Source organism: Limulus polyphemus, unplaced genomic scaffold (assembly GCF_000517525.1).
Source record: "Limulus polyphemus unplaced genomic scaffold, Limulus_polyphemus-2.1.2 Scaffold1065, whole genome shotgun sequence".
Taxonomy (NCBI): Eukaryota; Metazoa; Arthropoda; class Merostomata; order Xiphosura; family Limulidae; genus Limulus; species Limulus polyphemus.
Window position 1 is genome coordinate 168,569 of NW_013666675.1, and position 7,595 is coordinate 176,163.

Below are 7,595 nucleotides of genomic sequence, written 5' to 3' on the forward strand. Positions count from 1 at the left end.
TATCAATCGAAAGTGTTTGACCTTCTAAGTCCCAGGCTGTAATTAGATCTCAAATTGGTCAAGAGATGATGGAGCTATGAGCTAAAAGTTTGTACTTGAAAAAATAACAAAAAACTCAGAGCCGTTCTATGAGCCGTTATGTCGCAGATAAAAAAAAATCTTACTCAGCTTTGGATAGGTTGCTTGGTGTGGTTTATTTGAAATTACGAGGGCTATTTGCGCTAGCAGTCCTTAATTCAGCAGTGATCTACTAGTGGGAATGCAGCTGGTCAACACTACCCATCGCCAGATTTTGGACTTTTTTTTCAACGAATAGTGGGATTGGCCGTCAGATTATAAAGCCCTCACGGCTGAAAGGACGAGCATGTTCGGTAACGGAGATTCAAACCCGCGACCTTCAGACTACTAGTCGAACGCCCTAACCACCAGGCTATGCCAGACCTCAGATATGTTGAGGTGTGGTACTTTCCATAATAACAAATCGTTTTCAGTATATCAGTTTGACTGTTATTTTTATCTTTTTTATTTCTTGTTACAGACGCTATTGAATTTCTGATATTTGGTTTGTTTGAACTCTTGGAAATTCGAATAGTTGAATAAACTCCTTGTCATTTTATCTTTAATACTCCGTAATAAGACTTTTGTTATTCTTTAAAATGCTTACAACTGTGACCTTTGCTTAGATTTATCCTCATCGAGTTTCGGAACTTTAATTTAAGTCTCGGTTGTATTTTTAAAAACATATAACATAACAATTTTGCTAAAGCGAGATAATCTTGATCTATCATTAAACAGTTTTCAGCGGTAACGTTATTATCCAGTCAGGTCAATATTCTTTGAAAGTGCCAAAAGATGTTTTACTGCTTGTAGCGCCATCTTTTGTTTACTTTGAAACTAAAGATAGATTGTATTTTATTATCGATTGGGAGAAACCAACTACAATATTAAATTTTCATCAAGTTACTTGCTGTGATCAAGAAATATAATACAATTTGTAAATGCGGAGAGAAAACATTAGAATTGAATTTTAAAATATAATTTAGAATTTTATTTAACATTTAAAAATGCATCAGTAATATTAAAATATGAAGAATTATTCAATTCACTTGAAACTAGTTTTGAATATTTCAATAACCTTTCAGAATATTTTGTTTAAAAAAAAAACTGGTGAATATTAGTTTCCAAACATTGTACATTACAAGTCGTGAAGTTTTATTCAGATTTTACAACCCCAAATTTTGATTGTGACAAAACCGAAAGTAACATTTTTTACTTTCAAACTATTCAATAAACATATTAGAGAAAATATGGAGAAATTGTGATTTCCCATAAAACGTGGTCTTTTGAATAACATAATTAATTCTAATGTCATTTTAACTCCTTCTAGGGTGAAACTCACTAAAAGAGAAAAGTAAAATTTTATTCATGGGTGTCCGCAGAAAATTTCCCAGGGAGGGGCAAAGTAGTGTGAAATTATGAACTAAATAAAACGTTCATATACATGTGCTGAATGAATAAAGGAAAACTATATTTCTCATTTTCCAGTAGGGGGCGAATACCTCCCCCTACGGACGTCCATGATTTCACTTATAAGCTTTAATAAACTGGAGTGAGAGAGGGGGTGGAGGCTTCTCGGTATATATTTTTTTCAGTGTAGGTTTTTATTGTGCTAAGAATTTGCAAAGTTAAAAGTAAACGATTTAGATAATTATAAACTATTTCTTATGTCCCAGATTATTTGTGTACTTCCCATTTCAAAACTCGCTGCTCAGCTATTGAATGTATGTTCGTATAGGCATACAATAAAGGTAGTAAGTTCTTCTATCCAAGATGGCTAGCCAAGTAACCAAAACAGGATGATTGGGTAACATTAGGGAGCGTTATTTACCGAAGGTGGAACAGGAAGTTGACTCCTCCCTTCAGCATTCTCTTTTGTCAACAAACTTTGATGTGTTTGAACTTCACGAAATAGTGAAGTATATGTAAGTCAATGTATAAAATTATCAAGCCATACATACATGCTTCAAAGTTCATTCTGTATGTAACACCAACGAACATAATTATCTTTAAACCATTCAATGTTTATAATTAATAGGAACAAAGACTCTGTATCGCTAAACTCTTGCGATAAGTATTATCAAATAGGACACTTGAAAAGGGAGGAAACAGATGTCTGTTGCCTGCAATATTAAAATCACCATTTTAATTTAAAGAAATAATTTTGATGCCTCCACGTCATCCCCAGAATGTGAGTCAGTTAGTTAGTTCCAACAATAAACAAAAGATTACGGTGTTTCTTTTGTTCGTTAATAAAACAATAAAAATGTGTTCGTTTTTTTTTTCAGTATTTGGTTTGTTTGTTTGTAATTAAGCACAAAACTACACAATGGGCCATCTGTGCTCTGCTCACCACGGGTATCGAAACCCGGATTCTAGTGTTTTAAGTCCGCAGACATACCGCTGTGCCACTGGTGGGGCCCAGTATTTGGAATATTTTGTTTAAATAACTTCCTGTGTTATTTGCTAATTTTAATCAGAACTTAAATTATCGACAACTTGTTTGAATAGTCTTAATATTGCCAAATGTAACTTTGAATACGGTTGTTACTGGTGTTTTCAACACGGTCCTTTTACCGCAATAAAATATAATAACCATTATCTTCATAATAAATTTGTAATACAAAGAATAACAAACAACATAAAATTAAATAGCAAGTTTAATTACTCTGACTATTCTATGGGCCCCACAGTGGTTCAGCGATAAGTGTGAGATCTTATAACGCTATAAATTGGGTTTTGATACCTGCAGTGGGTACAGCACAGATAGTCCATTGTATAGTTTGGCGCTTTGCGACAAACAAACAAGCAAACAAAAGTGTTTCCATGACTAATCACGATCATTAAAAAAATAAGAACTTTGATGCAAGAATATCAAGCATTCAGATTACATTTATACGAACATTTCACTACAACAAAAAAGAGCGTTATCTCATATACTGTGTATAAGGTACTACAGTACTAAACTCTTTTTATATTGAATGTATCTAAAAAACAACAAAGAAAAGTTGAATTAACCAAGTGTTATTTAAATTTTAGAAACACGTTGCAATTTAGTAGTTGTTGACTGGAGTGTAGAAACTATTGCAGTAGTAAAAATCAAATGATGACCAGCTTCATGAAATATTAGTTAAGTCTATAATATATTTCCTGTGTTCACGGCAGAATACTGGACACGTTTATCATGTATTTTCTGAAGTTATTAGTTATTAAATATTCACTATTATAATACTGTTCTAATGATGTTTAGGCTTAAAAAGCAAATGATATGTTTTGGTAGCATACTTTGTTAATCATTACATATGACTGTTTATTACATGATTACTATTTTAAATTTAAAAAATAACTGAGTGGAGGTGTAGGAGGCACATTAAAAGTGTGTGTGGGGGGGTAGGAGGGGCAAGGTTTATTTAACTGAGCAAAGCGGGAGAATATACGCCACATGCGTATCCATTTTCGGCAGGATCCAGTGCTCATCTTAGGGCCCTGGAAGTTCTTGTGTTCTGGATTAAATTTTGTGCATTCTCCTGATTTTTTCTTAGTGTAATTTTTCTAATTTTAATGCATTTTTACTGACACGTCTCTTCCTACGCCACTGCTGAACGAAATATTATAATGCAATAGAAATTGAACTTTCATGCGCGAATGACTAGAAATAATGTTGCAACCGTAATCTATCAAAACACAATTTCGCAAGAAAAACAAAACTAGTGTAACTGAAGAATTTAAAACCCAAAATCGTACAATAATACTTCAGACCTTAACCCTAAAATACAACTTTAAACAAAATGCATACTATAAAATTATTAATTAACATACAGTTTTGCACATTATTTGATAAAGTTTAGACTGCAGTTTCATTATCTGTAAGAAAATCTTATATTATAATATGTCCTCTTTATGGAAAACTGGACAAATTGATAACCTAAGAATTTATATGAATTTACATAAGTAAGCCTAACACGTTTTTGGCCAGTTGTGTCAACAGTAATAAATAAATGGAGAAGTGATACATCATGTTCTAGCAGAAGAAGAATATAAATGTAAATTGAAGCAAAAATAAAGGGCGAATGTAAAATAAACATTGGAATAAAACAGTTCAACGAACTTAAAAAAAAATTTAATTTACTGTAAAGACAAAAATATTTATAAATTAAATACGTTAAACATAAAACTACAGAGGTTGAATATCATTCGATTTTCTTTTCGCACTTATGTTTGCGTTTGGATGCTTAACGTAGACCCACGATTTTCAAAAGTTTTGTAAGTGAGAGTAGTCATTAAAACATCTGGATAGCGTCTAAGTCAATATTTAACTCTGCTCGAGCGCGTGCATCAATCATACATCCTGTTTTCCCCTATATTCTTCTTTTCTACAGACATATTTTGGCGAAATGAGTGTGAATGATTGCTTACTTAAACATAAGGGCCGTTTCTTATATATATATATATATACACTTGCAGCGCTCACTGCATTCATGAAGTGAAGTATACTTAAATACTGTTCGGAGATCAAAGACGCAAGCTTTTATAAGTTACTTAGCTTTTTTTTTTTTTGTTCTCAAACTTGTACGATGTAGTGTATTTGTTTTGGAGAGTAGACCCCACGTGCTAAAGTTTTCTCGAATTATGTAGGTAGCTTGATGCTTATTGGGTGGCGAGGAAAGGCTTGAGTTGCATGGTTTTTACTGTTAATTGTGTTGAAGAACCATGTGATTGACATTCACGACTTCAGTTTGGGACTTTGACAACTAAAATGCTTTTTCACCAAAAGTTTAAACACATATATCAGATTATTTTCTTTTTTTTTAATGGAAGGTGTGTCAGTGTGTCTGAACTTAACCGGAGTGTCGATGGTTTTTCATATTTATGTGTTAATGCTACGTCATTAGAGTTTGTAATTAAGTATATTACCTACTCAATAATTACAGTAATTAGTCTTCCTTATCTTGCTGTAAAACGTTTTTAAATATCTTAAGCATGTTCATATTTAAATATGTTATGTTGGTCACACACCCTAAAGCGGCCTTTTAGCAGCATCTCTGCGAGAAGAAGTTTCTATTTGTGTTTTGTAAGTCAGTGGATTGAATGATAATAATAATATATCTTACAAATCTTCTAGTTTCTCCTTAGAAATGCTTCCAGATCTTTAAAAAAATATTTCTAATTGTCATTCAAAACAATCTAATCTCATATGATGTATGAGAACACCCGTCAATATAAAGCTAAATACTTTGGGTAATATAATTTGAATATTCGTAAAACAAATCGTTAGAATAGACTTTGAATTAGGTAATTTTAAAATACCGTAAACAAATTAGGGCATAATTTACATTTATCAGTTGTACTTAGTCAAACTCACGGCTAAAGCTCCCAATTTTATATTTCGTCTTAAGTTTTAATTAAAATGTAACTTTAAAAAATTAGGGAAGATTTTTAATCGCGGCATAACAGCTCATAGAATGGCTCTGAGTTGTTTTTTTTTATTGTTGTTGTTTTTTGTTTTGTTTTTTTCAAATACAAACTTTTAGCTCATATCTCCGTCATCTCTTGACCGATTTAAAATCTAATTACAGTTTTGGACTCGGGAGGTTAAACCCTTTCGATTGATGTATTCGAACACATCCAAGGTCTCACAGATTAACTTACTCTAATCCTGCCTAAAATAATTTAAATTTAAGGGTAGGCTGGTAGAGATCCTGATGAGTAATAAAATCGAACCTGATATATGCACGTCCTTTCCTCCCCCTATCCCCGCTTGGTGTTGCTGGCGTACAAAAATATAGCTAATAAAAAATGGGAAAAAATGTCTCGCAGATTAGTTTACCCAAATCCTGCCTAAAATAATTTTATATATCGCAGCTATTGAGGATTCCCTCTTGGTTTTAAATGTTTGTAATGGTGATCGGACGAAGCACCAAATGTTCTAAGGACAGCATAGAGACCACTTACTTCATATAGATTTAGAAAAAAAAAAAACTCACTGAACATATATCATTGATAGATTAATCCAGCAGGTTGTTTTAAAAACAATCTAATTAACAGCTTCAAGATTGTGCGAGTAAGTATGTCTGCGGACTTGCAACGGTAGAATCCGGGTTTCGATACCCGTGGTGGGCAAAGCACAGATAGTCCATTGTGTAGCTTTGTGCTTAACTTCAAACAAATCAAAGATTTCCGCTCTATACGAATATTCGGAAATATAAGTCAAAATGTTTGTTTTCTATTTTTCCTGTTTTCCTACCAAAATTCTTTGAAATCCAAAACTGTTGTTAAACGACATTATTTCTTACAAAATATCAGTTTTTCAATGGTCACAAAAAATGCAGAATGCAAGTTACGGAGGAAAGAATAAGATTATAAGCTACATTAACACCTGTAAGATTTATAATACTGAATAATACAAAAAAAAAGAGTAAAACATTAAACGGTCTGTTTTAATTTCTTGTTTGATTTAAGTGCAAAGCTGCTCAATAGGCTATTGACGTTGTATCCATCTCATGGATTGAACCTCTAATTTTAGCTTATAAGCCGTTGACACACTGACGGGCTGCTCATGTAAAGCACACTCGAATGTTTACATTGTGTAATTTAATACAATACATATGCTCTTTATTAAAATATTACAGGTTCGCGATGTGAGTAGAAATGGCTAACCGTGATTAATTGATTTAAGATCGTATTCAGTTTCAATATGACAAGGCTCTAATTGCATTTAAGCTTAACTCTTCATTATCTGGTGTCATATTTATGCTCAAATTAAAAGAAGGGTAGTTACACTATATCTATTCCAACACATTCTGCTGTGCACAAGGACAACCTGTAAATAACGTAAACTGATGTATTTTTAAACCATAAAAAATACTCTTTATTTGAAAGTCAGATTTCAAAAACAACTAAATTATAGTTGTAGAAGATAAATAAAAAAATTTGGAATTCAAAAATCTGTAAATAGGGATCGTACAAAAAAGTAAGCAAACAAGGCTGGAGATACTGTAGACATTATTTACTCAAACTACAAACCCCTATTTTTACGCCACCAAATGCTAATCTAGGTAACAGCATGGAGCCAAATTACACAAATGAAAAACATTGAAGGGTCTAACTATCTTAAAAGTAAGTTATCTCAAAAGTAATTCCAGTGGAAGAACGAACCCCATAAAGATTGTCGTCGTTAAAAAAAAGCTGACTTTTAGTGATGTAGTTACCATCTACCGGTAGAGTAGGAAAACGCTGAATTTACGAAGCACACTTTAAATAAGGGATTTAGAATACATATGAGAATATGTAAATAATGTTGCTAATTAAAATCTAACTTATATAAAAGCTAATGTGTTTCACGTCACGTCACGCTCGATTTCTCGAGGGAGTCATAAAAGCCAAAATGCATTTGTCCAGATAGAACAGATCGATTAATGCAGGGGTTCTCAACTTTTCCTCCATCATTAACCCCCTTGACTTGATGTATTTCTCCATTTACCCCCTTACGTCCATACAAAAAATTCATAGCCATCATAAAAGGACAGAAAAACAATAAG